At 40.5% G+C, this 19,156-nt stretch overlaps 1 protein-coding gene and 1 long non-coding RNA gene across 3 annotated transcripts in view; one reads left to right on the forward strand and one right to left on the reverse strand.

Annotated features, from left to right (window-relative positions):
- Window positions 1-19,156, forward strand: part of LOC145451556 (KH domain-containing RNA-binding protein QKI-like) — a 256,270-nt gene that overhangs the window by 94,465 nt on the left and 142,649 nt on the right. The gene's annotated exons all lie outside the window — the stretch shown is intronic.
- Window positions 683-2,531, reverse strand: LOC145451856 (uncharacterized). Its single transcript, XR_013919082.1, has 3 exons — window positions 1,634-2,531; window positions 1,404-1,563; window positions 683-1,053 (listed from the first exon to the last, which is right to left on the reverse strand). It is a non-coding gene; the product is annotated as an uncharacterized LOC145451856 (long non-coding RNA).

Genomic DNA, 19,156 nt, shown 5'->3' on the forward strand with positions numbered 1-19,156 from the left:
TACTAAACTAAAAGACGTACACGATTTCAAATTGGTATTTCTTTACAGGCAAATAATGTTCTTGTGAATCTCAAATCGCCAGGACAGGAACATTCGGCGCCAGCCATTTAGGTGCCTATGGACAATTAAACAATATATGTAGGCCTATATATCTCGAAGTTTTTGGTCAGAACAAGGGCAGACCTTTTCGGCCAAGGTCTTCTCGCTGCGATCGTTCTGGCACACTTCTCGGAGTCGCATATTACATTGTTACAAGGCCTATAACTTCATATGTCTTGGTTCGTCGTGGCGCGGTGATGGCCGACGCCGAAGTGCCCACTGCCCATCTCTATAAATCATGCGTATTTTTTTGTTGGGGGAAAAAGTTGCATTTTTTTGTTGGGTGAAAAAGTTGCATAAATTTCTAAAAAAATACTTTATGATTTATGTTAATTCACAAAATAATTTTGGCTCCCCAATTGGGGGGTTCGGGGTGCGGTAGTTACGGTACTGGTAAAAATATTACTTATTATCATGTTGAAATATATTGAGAAAAAGTTTAATCAAGTACCCACAGTAATTCGATTTTTATACGCATTTTCTCAATTTTTTTACGACGTACCTTGAGGCTTTCGCGGGCCGCACAAAATGGTGTCGCGGGCCGCATGCGGCCCGCGGGCCGTAGTTTGCCCACCCCTGTCCTATAGTGTGGGCTCAAAATCATTGTTTATTTGGGCGGGAGGGGGCTGAAAACATGTGCTTTCTGTCCCGGTTACACAACACACAGCCACATACTCCTGAACCGGACCGTGACCACCTCTGGTCGATGAGCAAAGCTTTGCTGGTGTGACGTCATAACTCATTTTGAATTCCACTAGTGGGCGCTAAAGAGTGTCCGAAATTTGGGTTGCTGAAATGTGGTAACCCTAATGTATTCGTTCCTTTGCTTTACATAACTCTTCGGAAAGGGGTAAATCTTCTTTACAATAGCTGTGATCCAACAATGGCTCTTGCAGGTTTGTGATCTGATCAGTGCTGCTTGAACCCGGCATTTCTTCTGGAGTGTCATGTCCACTGCAAATACAGTTATGCAAAAATTAATGAAACGTATCCAATGGGGGAACATGCCACGTGACAGAAATTAAAGTATGCACAACTACGCCATGGAATTAAGCAAATATGGCAGTTTATGAAGTAGGTCTACATTTACTTACTTGAAGTAATCGAGCTTTGACTCAATAATTAGTCCCAGTGATGTAACCAAAAAATATCAAACAATTATAAAATTGGTCAAATCACAAATGAGTCGGATTACATAACATGTCAGTCAGCTTGCTACAGATTGATGGGAATTATTTTCGCTATTCATATATATGTTGTAATTGTAATATGTTGTAAATTGATAATTTAACTATTCTTCTCACCTCTGATGCCTGAGCAACACCCTTCTTGGTGCTCTTGACTTCGTCCACTCAAAAATGCCAGGAACCGCTCCCATTTTCAAAAAGTGACGTCCGCTAGAAATTAGTCTATATAGTCCTTTTCATGAAAATGCTCGCCCCAAACCCGCGTATTTACAGTTATCTATACAAATGTCAAGAGTTATCTGGACAGAACATATGAGAGACTGAAACAGTTGTGAATATTTAGTTACTTTGAAATTTGGCCCAACTTCACGCCGAATGTTTTGTACCCATTTTTCCTTGTTTCTTCTTTAACAGGAAACCTGTGAAAAGATAAATTCATCGTCATTCTTGAGTCATTGTTGCATTTTGGAACGCAACAGTGCAAATGGGATCTTCCTTTCACAGTCCGCGGTTGCTTATCTGCATTCATATCCGATCTCCTATAAGCTATAGAAAATAGGCTATTGATTTTTTGTTAACGGTACTTCGCAAATCAACCTGTACACATAAAACATAATGATTATTAGTCGAATAAATTCACTACTTTATATGCGTTATGATCAACTATTTTACAGATAGGGTTATGCTATGGCCTCAAAGTCTATCTGGTATTACTTGTTGGTCCTGTGGATATACGGCTGTCGAGTCATTAGAAAATCGTGACTAGTGTCATTGCCGCCCTGGCTGTGATACAGCTGATACTTGAGTGATGCAGCTAATACCTGAGTGATACAGCTGTGATACAGCTGCATATCCACAGTTTCCCTAACTTTTGTGAGTGAAAAGTTGTCACACACCGGCACGAGAAAGCTTTGTAAAACGACTGTAAACCAGCTCGGTTTTTCGCTCAAACATTGTATAGTATTGATGAGTATGTTATCAATACTTATTTTGCACCAAAACGCGGAACCACCGTAAAGCGGAAACGCACGGCGTTAAATAACGTAACCAACTCCAAAACAGCCACCTGCGCCTATGAAGCTCGATTCAGCTCTGGCCAACCATAGGTCAAGATGGCGGCGCCCGAGAGCAAAAATGAAAATCGCCCATATACATTAAATTTTCATCAAGGCAATGGAATCACCCCGAAATAGCTTTCAAAGTCTGAAAATTGGCATTGTTCTAATCAATCGCAACGACGCAGCACAATGAATATAACAATGGTCCTTGCGTGGTTGCGATTGTTCAGATCAATGCCAATTTTCGAACTTTGAGGGGTATTTCGAGGGGATTCCATTGCCCTGATGAGATTCTGATGTATATTATCAGAATCAGCTCGACTGTAGCTTTCAAATAAGATCAACTTTATTAAATTTGAGCGCTCGGGTCGTCATCTATGGGATTAGCAATTACCTTGCTGTTTCATGCTATGAAGCGACAACAAATCTGCGACTGTAGCATCACTCGACCGTGAATCACGTGATGCGCATCTATCCGTAGGTTAGTTATGTATAATATAACACCCTCATTTGGTAACGAGATACAAAACTCCATATATTCTACTTATACACTGATAGGAATATGGGAATCTCGAATAATGTTATGAGCGGAGGAAGCTTGCAAAAATGTAATGTGACCTGGATGATAAATAGTATGGGTGTCTCTGCTTCAAAATCTTCCAACATTTGTGCCGTGTTACCAGAGTGTTCTTAGAACACCGTTACGTGATTTCAGACCACACGGTGGCGATAGAACGGCGTTTCTCTGACAGATAATTTTTGGCTTTGGATGTAATATCAAGTATGTAACAATGCATTCCACTGATAAGTTTTAGATAAGGTAGAATATCTTACGAAACGCTAACATAGCGGAACATTCCTAATTTTAAACAACATGTGTGGTATATTGGTATGTGTCTAGCTCCGAATTTCTATGATACTGGTGTGAAGTAGAAATACAATGAAGTTGGACATTACCGAACTATGTATGAAAAATATTTCTAATGTAAAATTATGTTCCTTATCACAAAAGCTTCCTATCACGATCCTACAAGTTTCACATGCCGAAGACAAGAATCAGCTACGAACCGTATGTTTCAACCATCAATAGTACGGAAATGCCTCAGAAATATGTCTAATATGTCACGGAAACATAGCGATTGAACCGGGAACTCACATGCGAAAGGAATTACAGCACCCATGGGGTCTTAAAATGATTTGCATTGCTTAGATATTTTCACTGTGACTGTATCGCATCTGGGCCTGCAAAAATGACGAACGAAAACCTCTATCGTTTTCTAGTGGTTGTGTGACGTCACATCTTGGCATAATGAGACGCCGTGACGCCGACGATGTATGATATGTGTCACTCACCTCCGGTATATTTTCAGTTTCATCGTTTTTGCTTTCGTCACAGAAATATTACGAAACGAGCTCACCTGCAATAGTTGAGCGACGAAAATGGTGAAGCTTTTATGCGGTAAAATTTGCAAGATCATGCTTTTCTGACAAGCCCCGAAACAGGAGCTGAGTCATATAAACCGAACGAACCTAATGTGTGATATTCCATTCGTAATCTCTGCTTATGATACTACATGCTTGCTCAAGATGCGAATACGTTAGAGATCCGTATCAAACTCGATATATCGTTGTTGCCCCACCCACCTAAAAGCTAGAGGTCATCGGTAGCCAAATATTTTCAGCTTTTGTTAGTACTGAGGTGAGTTTTTTTTATACTTGTTTCACTTCCTCGAGTAGATTTGTTTTTATACTATACTTATCGGGGTTGCATTTAAAACAAAAGGTTGTTTAAAACACTACATGTTTTAAACAGTGTTTTAAACAAAGGCCTTTTTTAAAAACAAAAATTTTTCAAGTTAATTAATTATGCCATAATTGTGTAAATACTTTCCAAAAACATGTCGTATGAGCCTACGGACGACTACCACCCTATATAGCCGACGTATTATACGATATGTGATGATTGAAAACCTCAAAATAGTCAGTTCAACAGCTATTGTACGTAGATGTTACGTCAAAGGAGCTATATTTACCCTATATTTTCTATTGTGAATGTCTATCCTCCATGACGTCACAATTGAATTTCGATGACGTCATTGCTTAAAAAATTGTTTTAAACAAGGACCTTGTTTTAAAAATGTTTATTTTAAATTGATTTTTATTTTAAATGCAACCCTATTTATACTTTAACGGTTTGTATGCTGAAATACGAATTCAAGTAAAAAGTACTTTTGGGATGCACTTCAACGACGCGTTTCTGCGCGACGCGTTGATAGAATTCATAAAGTATTTCATGAAGCAAATTCAAGCAAATTGATCATTTTCAAATCTCACGGGCTGCGATAAGTTGTGCTTTGAGCTTCTGTTCTTTCAACACCCATCAATTATAAATTGGATATAGCAAGAATCCAAGCAGTTAATTAACTATGATCGACTGAATATAAAATTTATAACATTTACTGCCCTGACACCCCATTCGTTTTATTCAAAGCGAATTCAAAAAATTTTACCAGTAAGGACGTCAATTTCTTTCTAATATTCAACTCGGACTATTTTTGTGTGACTCGTAATTTGTGTAGTTACCCTGCGAAGCAAAGGCTGGTCTGGAGAGAAAGAACATCTGCTTTATTTCCATTGATTTGGCTCTTGGCGGATTCGCGGATCTTGAATTCGGCTCTTGGTAAATTCGGCACCTTCACATGCACCGGCTTCCAGTTGCATGACATCTACGTCCATAATCGGATATGGAGGCGGCGATACCTAACCCCCACGTCCCTCACACCCAACCCTGTATCTAATCCAGGGATGTCAAATATACGGCCGACGGGCCGCATCCGACCCGGCAGACGGTTTCGTCCGGCCCGCGACGCGATTCGGAAAAATGGCTATGTTACTCAGCACATTTCGAACCAATGTTAAGATTTTTAGTAAGAAGTACTTTCATTAATATAATCCCTCACAACAGAGAATGTTGACTATGTTCATAGGCCACATTATAACCATCCGACAGTGGTGTTGTGGTAACACTAGTCACCATCAGCAGCAAGTCGTTGCCATTGACACCCAGTTCCGAGAATGCAAAAAATGCACAGTGAGTTCAGTGCTTTATGGGAAATGGACCACAAAATAGTTATTTGCAGAAGTGAAAACGTCAGTTAGAAATCGGTATATGCAGGTTACATCGAGAATATAATCATGACACAAAAATATAATATGGTGCTTATGACTTAACAGCTCCTCGGCCTCGACAGAAACCGAGTCGCGATTTAAAAATAATGAACCGAATTTCAACGCTTAAGTTTACGGTTAAATTATAGATAACTAACCTACGTAGGTTAGTTATCTATAGTTAAATCGCTTGTATTCCTCTCAATGCATATGCAGGACTATATTGTCAGATTACGACTATAACAAAGTAATCATAGCAATATGCCCACGCATATCGTCGGCAAAACCGCCATTTTAGCAGTTCATATAATTATACAACTGGCCAATCATCGTAATTTTGCCATTGCCATTGTTTTCTAATAAAGGTATTGACAGAACAGAACCGTATGATCCATGATATAGCGTAATGATAATTAATAATACGTAGGCTATATAGGCTTTATATTGAGCATTCAAGTCAAAAACAAAGGAATGGATTTTGAGATGTCATTTTAGAATCATTTGACTGGTCCGGCCGGCGAGTGCTCTGAAGGTTTGAATCCAGCCCGCGACGCAAGTTGAGTTTGACACCCCTGCTCTAATCCAGGGTTGTAATGACTCGAGTCATGACTTGATATCGGCTTGACTCGAGTCATTTTTTCAAAATACGGAAATGACTCGACTCGACTCGATTCAATCTGTGTATTGACTCGACTTGGACTCGAGTGATTGCGCATGACTCGAACCAAGTCATTGACTCGAGACTCAGACGGTCAAGACCGGCATTTCATTGTAATTCAGAAGCCAACACACTATTGGAATTTCGTCTGTTGGTACTGGTACCTGAGAATGCGACCAGAAACTGCTAAGAGTGAGGAAAATTGGTATATTTTAAATGCGAACCATTCGATTTCACCGAACAGAGTTATAAAAAGTTGGTTTACCAAGACTCTAACTGGAAACTGAGCAGTGAAGACAATGACTTGGACTCGGACTCGAGTCATAATTCCATGACTGGGACTCGACCCTCTGCTCGCTGACTTGGACTCGGACTTGACTCGGTGGTGAATTGAAATGACTCGACTTGACTCGAGTCAAAACGATAAAAGTGAGACTGACTTGTGACTCGGAGCCTTGTGACTTGGTTACAACCCTGCTCTAATCCAACCCGAATCCGATCGGACCACGACGTGCGTGGCCGTGTGGCGAGATAGCGTAGTGGTATAATCCACAGCTGCAACACCAATTGGTTGCAGGTTCGAGTCCGACCGAGGTCGACTCCAAAATTTTTATCTAGGCTTATCCTCGCCATCTCATCCGTGTAAGCGGTGTCTTATAAAAGCCTAGAAGTCGACCGTGTTACAAGTCGGCAGCTACGGAATAAAAATGATTAAAATTGGCCTGGTGTAAATGACCATATTAGTTGACAAACACCATGAATACCGCAAACAAACAAACCCGGCGTGACCAATTAATGTACTTATGTCATGACCTCCGTACGTCATAATTCACTCTGGCATCCAATGGAATATTCATTTTCTAATTTGTTAATACAATATTGATGCATCAATTTCAGATTGGTTATTACATTCCCGATGACGAATTCACGAGGTGCCGAATTCCCTAACAAACCGCTACTACACTTCGACTGGACTTTCCGATCGCAGTCGTGACGTAATCTGTTTTCTGTGACCTTGTATAGTGGCCTCAAGTGGACGGTTTCGAATGATGATTGCAGCGCAATCATCAGTTGGATCAGATAACATCGTTCTGATACATAGTCGTCAAGTGTTTGTAATCAAATGTAGGCGGAAACAAAGTACGTATACTATTTTGACAAACGATACAATATATTGAATACTATGGATACCTACTCTGGTGATCGTGTTTTAGAGACTACTTCCACTTAAACAAAAGTTTTTGAGTGCTTGATGGTAAACTGTATTGTTAGAGAAAAAAAAACGCGTTTTACCGCGGGTTTTGATCACTTATATGAGTTATATATAGTCTGAACAACTGGACACTGCAGCCCATGACGATGCCATAGTATAATTTACGGTATTACGTCAAAATCCACTTGGGTAGCGACGCCTCGACAATTGACCACCTCCTTAATCCTCCCATAATATCACGAGAATCGTTCCCTACTCGTGCCACAATGATGAGATGGTTGCGCCAATTTTCATACTCGTTCCAAGGGTTACTGTCGGCCACATTCCTGCGCTATCGTCTCTCGCCCAGGAGAGCCATTGTCTCATATTTAATAACAGCCTCTGGAATAATGGACTTCAATAACGGTTGTATTCGGAATTCCTTTATGACACCGGGCGTGATATCACACTATAAATCTGACCACCAGACGCTCCGCGGACGCACCACGTTTACCTTTCATTCGCGGTCGACAGACCACAAAACGAGACAAGTGTTGACATCTTGACAACATCCGAGCCATTGTCGCCATTAAGTCACTTACCCTATTCGGTTTCGGAATTTATCGGATGCTTTCTGCTCAATGTAACTTAGAATGGCCATGACCCGTCGTAAGAGTATACCGCGACCTGACACTGTCGCGTGTCACAACGCTGCTTTTAACGATGTCGCAAGGGGCGTCGAGTTATTCCTTAGTCATGGGAGGCTGGCGAAGTAAGGGTTTGGGGGAATCACACTTTGTAACAATAAAGATGGACTCGAGTATGCTGTCATTCTTGATTGCCTTGATAATACCTCGACGATTCAAAAGTATTCTTGGCAGGGACTTTGCCCTCTTACATGCAGAGATATATGGCGATGCGCCCGGTACGCTTTCAAGTGTTTCCATGAGCTATCGTGTCATCCTCTGATCTTTACAGCCTGGTGCTTGAGATGTGTACGTGACGCTGCACCAAAGCGCTTTTGTCTGTACCTGTAATGTACACGGAGAGTCTTTTGAAGACTATGATATATGCAATATCACTTAACTAAATCACCTGTTGAATTATATATTCCATTCGGCGGTAACCGACGATGCTGTGCCCATATTCAGTAATCTGACTGAAGATGATGTAAGTTATTTAATGTATATGAATCACAATTATTCACGAAAGCATGTGCATGTGCAATGAGAAAACTAACGAATCTACCGATATAAAACTAAGATCATTTAAACCTGCTTTTATATCATTCTTCCGCTGCATTTCTCTCTTTCCGTCATTCGTTGAGTAATAATATTACTAGGTTTATAATATATGTACGTTGTTTGTGGATGGCGCAAACAAGTTTAATGTGAAAAGGATCACTGTATGATATCGTCTTTTGTTTTTAACAATAACAATATTAATAATGAGGAAGTTGAACGCGTTCAACGGGTACGATCTACGAATCCTTTCGCGAATAACCTACCGGGACGACGTTACACAAGATAACCGCAGTGAGAATGCAGTTTTACGGGACATAGGTCATTAGTTACCCCCATTGCCGTCCTTCATTTTGAGCAGAAACTTCTCAACAACCATCCAAGCAGTATTGACACCAACTTTCCGATTGCAATCTACAATGGAAAACCGTCAAGTGTCAGTAAATTTGCAGCATTTGCGCGATTAAAATGGTCGAAGTCAAAATGTCATTTAACGCATATGGACCAGACCGCCAATAGCGGTCTGCGCGTTCAACACGATCTATGTGCTTATGCATATCATGAGTGCATGATGTGCATATGCCGCTGGCAAGGAAGGTGCAGATATAGCGTTGTAAGGTTTTCAAAGTCTTGCATCGCCTCTCCATGATGACCACTGTCATAAACAGACCAAAAATATATTTAGCTGGAACTACATCAACATGCAGCGTTTTACGGACGGCGTCCATCATCATCGGAATACCCATTCCGAACCAATAATCTATATCTACTGTTGAACCGACGTCGATTTTAAGGGTTCTCGCCACTTCACATCATATATGTCGACTATATCGGGTGCTAATCGTCTGTAGGCTGATGCTATACATGTTTTTGAAGTATTTATACAATTATGACATAATTCTACAACACTTGAGATTTTGTTTAAAAAACATTGTTTAAAATAGGGGTCTCCAACTCAAAACGGGTCGCGGGCCATTTTTCACTACCGAGATCAAACAAAAATAGGCAACGCAGTTCAACAACCCCGTTTTGATGACTCTACGTCAGTACAACGCTGTGCCCTCTAACATGGGCGATGGGCACAGTTACTACAAAGAAATAATATTTTATTGGAGAAATTCAAATACGACAAATACAATACTATCATGATCATCGCTTTCATTCTATTATGAACCATGAGCCATACACGATACCGGGCAACAATCCTCAGTCACTAGAGCAGTGGTGGCCAACCTTTTTGCTATTCACGGCCGCATTTCAATTACTTATGTAGCCTACGGCCGCATTCCAGTGGATCGTCGTAATGAACAAACTGGAAGCCCAGTACCCACGTTAAACTGTCCATAGTCCATCGCCGGTGAGCTCCGGACTAATCTATTCACTCATATCGGCTTACTTTGCGCAGTGCGCACTGAAATCGTGAGTAGGCATGTTATGAATAGCCAAAGGGATTCGTTTCTAGTCGCGAAATTATTTTTTATTCAATTAAATTAGGGAAGTTATTATTGCTGAGGTTCATCTTTGGGTGGGCCAATTGTTATTATTCCCCCTTGTTGCATGCTGTTACTTCTTGACCTTCCAACAGGATTGTTGACATAGTGGAAATATATTGGATTCGCGCAAACGCAGGCCTACCAAATATAAATTTCCTTGATGATGTGGAGAATCAATTTCCGCATTTCAAAATGCTTCACAAGCGTTCTTTCTAAATCAGGTGGTAGGCCGCAAATGTGACCCCTAATTTAAAACATGTTTTAAACAAAGGGTATTAAAACACCATTTGCTTTAAATGCAGTACAACTAGCCGTGGGATCACGGTGGCAACAATGAAGAAGTTTCAAGAAAAATAACTCTGCATCTTCAAAGACGATGATTCTAGAATCTAAAAACTTGCTTGAAATACTACGGTACGGTTGTAAATATCAAATTGATTGGCTTCCGCCACATCCGACACCGCCTTTACCTCCCTGCGGTTAATAGCAGTAACAATGTCCTATGAAACCGGCAAATGATGCTGAGTGGTGCAACAATCGTCCCCGGTCTTGGATGCCTCGCCTATGACAGCACAACAATACTGGGTGCGAATAAGGGGCCCATGAGTCCCGCCTACCCATTCCAGGTTCATAATGTGTCTGAAAAAATGCTATACGATTATAATAGAATATTTCCGTCCATTCAATGATACCAAGCGTACTCTCATTAATAAGTGTGAGTATAGAAGCCTATCTATATACGCAATCACTCCGGCAATAGAAGGGACATAGGCTGGTGTGTGCGAGTGTTCACCTCGTCTTTACACAAAACTATTTCATGAATGTTTTAGGGCCTCGCGCAATCGCTGGTCGAAATATCAGTTAGCCTAATAAATATGAAAAATCACATCAATGTGAAAAGATCTTAGCATTGTGACATATTCATGGAATTGCTACATTCGGTTCTATCTCTTTGCAACCACAATGAAAATCTATATTGATATACGTCAGCCTGATCGGTGTAAATAGCTTACACACTTATTTACACAAGTATAAGTATCAGGAAAGAATCTTTATATTGATATTGAACAAATATTACAGACTTAGTCATTGCTCTGTGAGCTGTGTAAGTATCAGATTTTGATCTGGTCTAGATATCAAATTCCGATTTTGCAGAAGTTTCACGAATGCATTACTGTAACGGTTGTGGTATCGTGGGATGTTTTCAATAGACTAATTGTGAACATTACGTAAATATGATGAATAGCTTTCGAAGCATTGATGCGTCTTATTTGCAAATAGCTCCCGCAGAATTCCCCCTTTTCCAATTCTGGCGTTTCCGAAGATGGTATGAAGATACTATTAGAGAAGCGAACAATCCCACATATAGTCCCATTACCCGGCGTTATCGTAAACACTAATGCTACGAAACTGTCCCGAAACTACAAACCAAGGGTACGCAATCACCGCAAATTGACGCATGCAGTAGTCAACGGGGCTAATTAAATTAGCAAATTGCTTTATGAACAATCACACAGAAATAGGAGGATTACGCGGTTACTGGGCAAACATGGCAACGTTTGAAGATAATATCAAACGACTGATTCACATGACTTTTAACGAGTGAAGAGACACCGTTCTTGCACTTAAAACAAGATTCCACGCCATGCACTATAAGTACCGCACCGTTTCATTGACCAACCAGCACTCAAAAACTACATGGGGCCGCGCGGCGCAGATGATATATTCGAAAAATGCCTAATGGTCTTTGTACAAACACCCTAATTAATTCTTGTCTTTTCTGACAAGCCCCGGTACTTGGTGCCATTTTGTTTGACCTTCCACTGCTGTATTTGCGTAGAGCAAATTGTGTTCCCAAAATACTGAGTATCGCCTACCATACACGAAGCCTAAACTCGATCTGACGTGGGCTTTCGAATATTTTAAGTGGACGAAAATAGAATTAATCTGGATCGTTGACATACCGAAAGTACTTCATCGTGGAAATATCTTTAATATCTCAGGTTTTATTATAAGGCAATCAAAAGGTACCCATATGACCCACATATCTTCCAAGTTATATAGGTGTTTATATCGGCATCCGCTAGTTGGTTACGTCCTGAAAGCGAATCCACAATGATATATGATACAGTAATGCGATACTTCTTATTTGTTATTTATTGCTATATTCGTCAACTTATCACACCGGCGCGGATCAGCACACACACTTCAAATAACACACTCTCCAACCAAGTGTTAGGTGAGCTCATTTGACACACATAAATAAACAAACAACATTTGTGTGCAAATCGGCATTGTGCGGATAACCGCATGGCGGCAATCGACACTACGCAATATAAATAACTGCGCCAGCCCCAGCACTGGGCTTTAGAAACTTGTAGGAATGTAACAATGTCGGAATTGTTATTTCGATACTTTCATCCCACCGTGGGAACGTTGAGGACTGCATCATACGATTGAAAACACGTAGAACAGGGTTGCAGGGGCTAATACACACAAGGCTTCTCTGAAATAGCGGCCGTCTTAGAATAAGGAAAAAGCCTGAGCTCATTACGTGTTTCCTATCGTTTTGCCGTCATAATACGAGATGGGGTATGTGGTTCCGATGACACAGCCGGATGGAAAATACCAATTTAGTTTTGCATGATAATCCAATCGTTCCACTCTGATATAATTTTCTAATAAGTGCAAGCATGGCAGAAGTTCTCCCCATGCGTAATTAAGTCCGGCTTGCGTAAATAATGCTGTTGGTGAACGAGATTTTCTAAATTCTAAATTTCTATTTTCTAAATTTCGGTTGACGTGAACATTTCTATGCGCAAGCTTCAACCCGATACTAGCCCTACACTCTAATACGAGTGTAGGGCTAGTATCCCGCTATGTCATAAGTCATACCGTTTCATTTTTATTTAGTTCAAATAATAAATATTTTCGGCTTGGTACCGATGACTCATCAACACGAAATCAGCCAAGGTAGCCTATTTTAACCAATTAGTTTTGCCATATGATACATGAGAACTACCTAAAGGCGGAGATGCTGCTATCATATTCACATGTGATATGTTATCGTCATAAGGTATACCATTGGAACCTCGCATTGTGCACTCTGAAGGAATACTGATACCAAAATATTGATATGGTATGCGCGAGTCTTGCTAAATTTATAGGGAATGTATAGGGAATCAATGGCTTATCGCAGGAACTCCTTGGTGTACACTGTAAAATTAACAAAAAGTTTAAAAGTAGTGCCTGATTTTTTCAGCATGTTGCTACTACTGCGACTGAACGTAAACGAACGCAATCCCCAAATGTGACAGATTCTCGCGTGTGAAATGGCCAGATGTTGCAGAAAACGTCGAACAATGTTTACAAGCAAGAAGGAAGGGCGGGTAGAGCAATTTGATGGAAAACAGTTTTGAACCAGCAATTCCCCTTTCATGTCAACAGCAATACTTTTTAAAATGTATACAACGACCTGCCTAAACGTCTTGTTGTAAGCACAAGCTGCTACAGCGGAAGAGGATATTTGAGCATTTATGAACGTCCTCGGAGGACCATTCACTCTCGCTGAGAAGATGACAAATCCTCCCAAAAGAGGAGATACTGTTGGCCTAGTACGGACACGCATCCAACAAATATACAAGGTGTCAAACCTTAAATTTGGTGATAAGGGTACTTTTTATACTCGTACCGTGAACACAATGTTTTGCCGCTATCATGTCATTATTGTAGTTAAAAATATATAAATGAGGTCACCGGTAAGATATTTCCCTAATTGCTGTTTCGAAAAGGTCATTCAATCCCTAAAAGTTTCGCTATTATTTATGCAAAATAAAACTTTGTCCGATTATTTCATAGGGAGCCAAATCCAATAGAGTGATACCGCTCAAAATCTGAGGTCAACTGGACATTCAAAATTTGATGACATAATCATTCGTGATACCGGGGCGGCATTCCGAGTCGTACGTCACCTATCCCGTGACCTATCCAAATTAAGTTATAACGAGGCTGGCAATAGTTCGGCAAAATAGCACCCATGTTGTTGGTAAATATTCTTCGATTGAAGCAATCGAGAACTAATGTCTGAGGCAACAAATAACGTTTGAAGCTGGCATCTCACCTTACACGCGACAATGGTGTTACAATATGCCTTATCAACGCAACAAGGTGACATATAATCATGCAACAAGCCGTAATACCCACGGATTTTCGCAAGTATTTCAAGTTCTTTCCGTATAAGGCGGAATCGGGAATGATGTGACGTAACCTGACACCGTGACACTTACGAGTGCTTCCCCGAATGCAATGCACCGCAGACGTCATTCTTTAACGTGTTGTTTTAGTATAACCATGGTATTTCGAATGCAATGGTCATTTTACACCCCATCGATATCCTTTTTCATGATAGAGGAATTGTATTTGCCCAGAGAATGATCGTAATAGGTATTGTTAGTCGGTAGGAAAACGAAAATGGTATTGTTAGTATAAAATTTATCCACCTTGTTCCGAAATTCGCTTATAATATCAAAGTCTTGATTTTCACATAACCGTTAAAATATCAGTTTTTGCAAGCACTATGGATTGAATCATTCTAGCGCGAAGGATTTAATATAGTCTATTTCTCGAAGCTGCATAATGCAAACAGCTGCTATAGTCAGGGGTGATCAGCAACGAAGTACTTCTCTTTTTCTTCGAAATTCTTAGATATGTTTTGCCCACTAGCACTACTTATTGGAATAGATATGTTTTAGACCAGTGGTTCTCAGCCTTTTTGTATTCGTGGACCCCTTCTGAATCATCACAGACCTCCGCAGACCCGCCATGTTTTGGCTCAAATTTAGCGCAATTATCGCGCAGGCGTTAACTGTCTTGCGTGAGTATTAACTGTAGGCTAGTGACAAACAACAACAAAATATCGTTCTTGAAACTACCACCGTACTATTTATGCACAAATTCAAAGCGATTTCTGTAGCTGCATTTCTTGAAATACTTGGTCATGTCTTGAAAATCCGAGCCTTCGATTTGATATAAACGAGTTCTGAAAATCCAATTCCGCAAATATAGGTGATTGGTTGAAAATGTAATACTGACGCGTAACGCTTCCGACAACATATTTGGGTATGAACGCAACATATATGACACCAAAATTGAGAAACAGATTTTTCGATGGACATGCAACGTCCAGCCTAGTCATTTATATCAAGCAGCTGACCTTGAAGTTATTCCGGAATATTGGCTGTGTATATATCACAGGAGAAAATGTTTTTTTGCAAACATTTCGAAGTCACCCGTGACATTACTACTCCAAATTATTAATTTCACCACAAACCACAACAAAACGTTCATTCTGTTGATGTGAGTCCTTCAATTTTAGCAGCTATGAAGCAAAACTTCCTCGTGACTTCCCTAATTTAAAAAAATACAAATCAGTTTATCAACCGTTTTACAAATATAGAGGTTTCGCGGACCCTCTTCAAATGCTTCGCGGACCCCTGGTTGAGAACCACTGTTTTAGATTAACCTCTACATTTGCTTGCGCAGTTTTGTTAAGCAAAACCACTCCTACCTTGTACACATTTTATTTTGAAAAGTAAAAAGTAATGTGGGTATCAGCTTGCACCACTTTCGTAAGAGGAATTGTTATTAAAACAGGGCGAAAGAGCCTCGATGTCGCAGTGAATAAATATGTATTCAAAGATTGGACGGGTTTGTCACATCGCTGTTGTTGTTGTTTGTGGTATTTATGATGCTTGACAACTACTATATCAATGGTCGGGAACCTATGGCTCGCGAGCCATATATGGCTCTTTTGGGTATAAGATATGGCTCTTTGAGAAATTTTTTATTTTGTACTTAGTTTATTAATATTGCAGCCACTTGTTAGTAAATTTATGTGGCAGCGAGAATAATTATTCTCATGGCATCATAAACATGTCTTTGAGAGGTCAAGACAGTGGGGTACACAGGGTTGGGGGCTCGTACCGTCCTCTTTTCAAAATCCCCAAATTTAAGTTGCTGTCGCACCAGCTACTAACACCACTCGTGAATTCGATCTACCAACCATCGCGCGCCTAGAAATCTTGGATTGCACGATACCTTGATTGACGACACTTGTAGAACAATGCAGTTTTCAAATACACATTGTCTTCCTGATCTTCGCCAAGAAATAAAATGCCTTGAAAGTGACATCCGCAATTACAATTTCAAATTAGAAACAACGCCATAGCTATCCATTTTCTTGATTGGTTAGTTGCTTTCTAGCACCGCCGCAAAAAATGTAGGTGTGTGACGCAACGTTACATTACGCCGAATATTTTTAGAAGTCGGTCAATACTTGGATTTTCATAATCGTCGCGACAATTACGTTTGATTAATGTCAGTGGTCATAAATTCTAAGCTATTTACGATGAGTTGCGCTGTCATAGGTGAGGCTTGGCCCGTCTGTGCCTCATCTGAGTCTTACCTCTCATTTCGCGCTTTATTTTCGAACAATAAATATGAAACTTCCGTGATTTTAGGAATAAAAGAGTTCAAAATCGATAGAAGATACCATTAACCATTGAAGGGTTCACAAGTTTCCTTCACTCATCCCTGACGACATCTGAGGTACTGCCTCCCTTGCCTCCCTTAACCCCACGTCACTGACGTATCACACGGTGGGTATGTACTGCTGCTGTGACCATGTTTGGCTCCACCTACCAATATGAGCAGAAAAATATGGCGCACACTACGAATCCCATATATTAATGTAACCAATACGTCACGGATGTTCAATTGTGACGTAACAGTCGATTGACATGTATGGCTCTTTATAGGTGTTACAATTGAAAATATTGGGCCAATATGGCTCTTCGGTCGAAAAAGGTTCCCGACCACTGTACTATATAATCATTGGAAATAGCTAATTCCACGGTGTTAGTACCACTTCTACTTGAGTACCAGAGGTGTCCACGAACCTATGGCACTCGCATTAAAAGGCACAATCGGGTTGTCAGTTACGTGAAAAGCACAGCTGAACGCAAAGGCTGCGAGGTCTGGGTCGAGACCACAATCGAGACATCAGAGACATGGCGGAGACCTGATCTGATAGTTGTAAACCGGAAAGCAAAAGTGGCAACGATAATGGATGTCACCATTGTGTCTGACAACGCTGACCTGGATAAAGAGCGGAAAGGCAAATTGGAGAAATACCAGACTCCACATATCGTTCAATGGGTAAAATCACGAACAAAGATGGAGGAGATACGTGTCGCCGGTATAGTGCTGGACTGGAGAGGATCCTGGGACGTGAGAAGCGCGGAAGAACTGATCAAATCTGTGGACATGACAGTGCCAGACCTCTGGAAAATCGCAGCTATTGTATGCGAGGGAGGTTTCCATGAATGGATCATGTGGAGCAAGTCGACTTACCGCATTGCTCGAAGGCCGCGTTATAGACGATGAATTGTCCGAAAGGATGACGAAGCCCCGAAGGCTCCGACGCGAATTATGGGTTAAGCTTTTCCATGCTTTTGCAGAACGAAAGCTAATAAGGCATGCTTAGGACTATAGTCATTTACATTGTGTGTTAGGAGGGCCTGTGACCGAGCTAGCACAGCACAGTATACTGCACTAGGCCTTTATAAACAATAAACCTCCGAAATAGAAGTAACGCCGGAATTTCTACTCAAGTAGAAGTAGGAGTAGTGGTTCACAAGTTAGTAAGTAAGTAATTATTCTACGCTTATTTTTGCATACAGAACTAAAAACTGTCAAGTAGAAGTAGTCTAAAATCATAACTACTTAAAAAGTAGTGCGAGTAGGAAAAATCTACTTCAAGTACTCCAAAAAGTAAAAGTACTTCGTTACTGACCACCTCCGTTGAGTATACCAAATGTAGTAACTTTGCCCACCCGTGTTTATATTATAGTGAGAGTTTGGGCAACACAAAATTCATTTCACGGCATTATGGAAATTATTACAAGGTAATGACGACTTTAGGTTTGTCATTAAACTCTGATGTGGTGATGTTAATTATTTACGCATCGTAAAATGTGATAAAATCAGTAACTGCCGAGGGCTGCGACTCGGTAATTCTCAGAAAAGATCCTGTTGTTTATAGCAGGCTTTTGAATTGCTATATTCTGTGCCAGATCCATTTTGCATTACCAGGCCGATTCAAATCCGCAGCAACACGTCAAGTACCGTGTACCGGGAGTTTTAGATAACCGTCGAAGCAAAAATCGGATTTACGACTATAACGTTTCAAACCGGTATTATGGAACAAGCAGATTGCACTGGTTTGCAATCGAATTTTATGTATATATTTAAATTCGGTCCTCGTTCGTGCGAACGCGAACTTTTATAGACGGTTAACTCAGAACTAGAACTGGAAAACGAACCTTTGACGTCATGTGAAGTCACAAACAATCTGTAAATGTACATACGCTGACTTTTATACAATGCGGTTAACTTACATTGACTTGATTCAAAGTCTAGATGGGGACACTTAAAAGCTTAATTAACTCTACCTATGCCTATATCCATGAGTATATATATGTACATTGTACAAATGTAGGTAGGCTACATGTCTGTCTGTATGTTATTTATATTGCGCATCTTACATTCTTGACACCGCTTATATGGGGCTTAGCAAACTGGTTACATTATTGTTATGGGTTTTGGTTCGATTTACAAGTATTGGGAGCGTTTTCTCTGTTCTGTCCACGTTGACTATAGTAGTTATTATTAATCAGACTACGCACGTTAGCATTGACGGAACCAAGTGATTTCATCCTTCACAACCACAATAGCGTGATATGCCTTGCCAGATTTTTTCTTCGTTTTGCGTTGAATTTTTATTTGCTTTCCTTCTGCTACCATGGATGCAGGAAGTAATAGCAAATTACAACGCTATAGGAGTTTTGATCGTGGGTGTTAAGGTTGCTGATGTATCCTGGTATTTCATAAAGATTTTCACAGGCTGAAAGCTACAAATGCTTGTTTGCGATAGCGAACCTCCCAATTATCAAGGTTAGCATACCAAACACGAACGTGAACCTAACGTTTCCACCATCCCAA

Source organism: Botryllus schlosseri, chromosome 12 (assembly GCF_051294905.1).
Source record: "Botryllus schlosseri isolate E-star chromosome 12, Bs_hap1, whole genome shotgun sequence".
Lineage (NCBI taxonomy): Eukaryota > Metazoa > Chordata > Ascidiacea > Stolidobranchia > Styelidae > Botryllus > Botryllus schlosseri.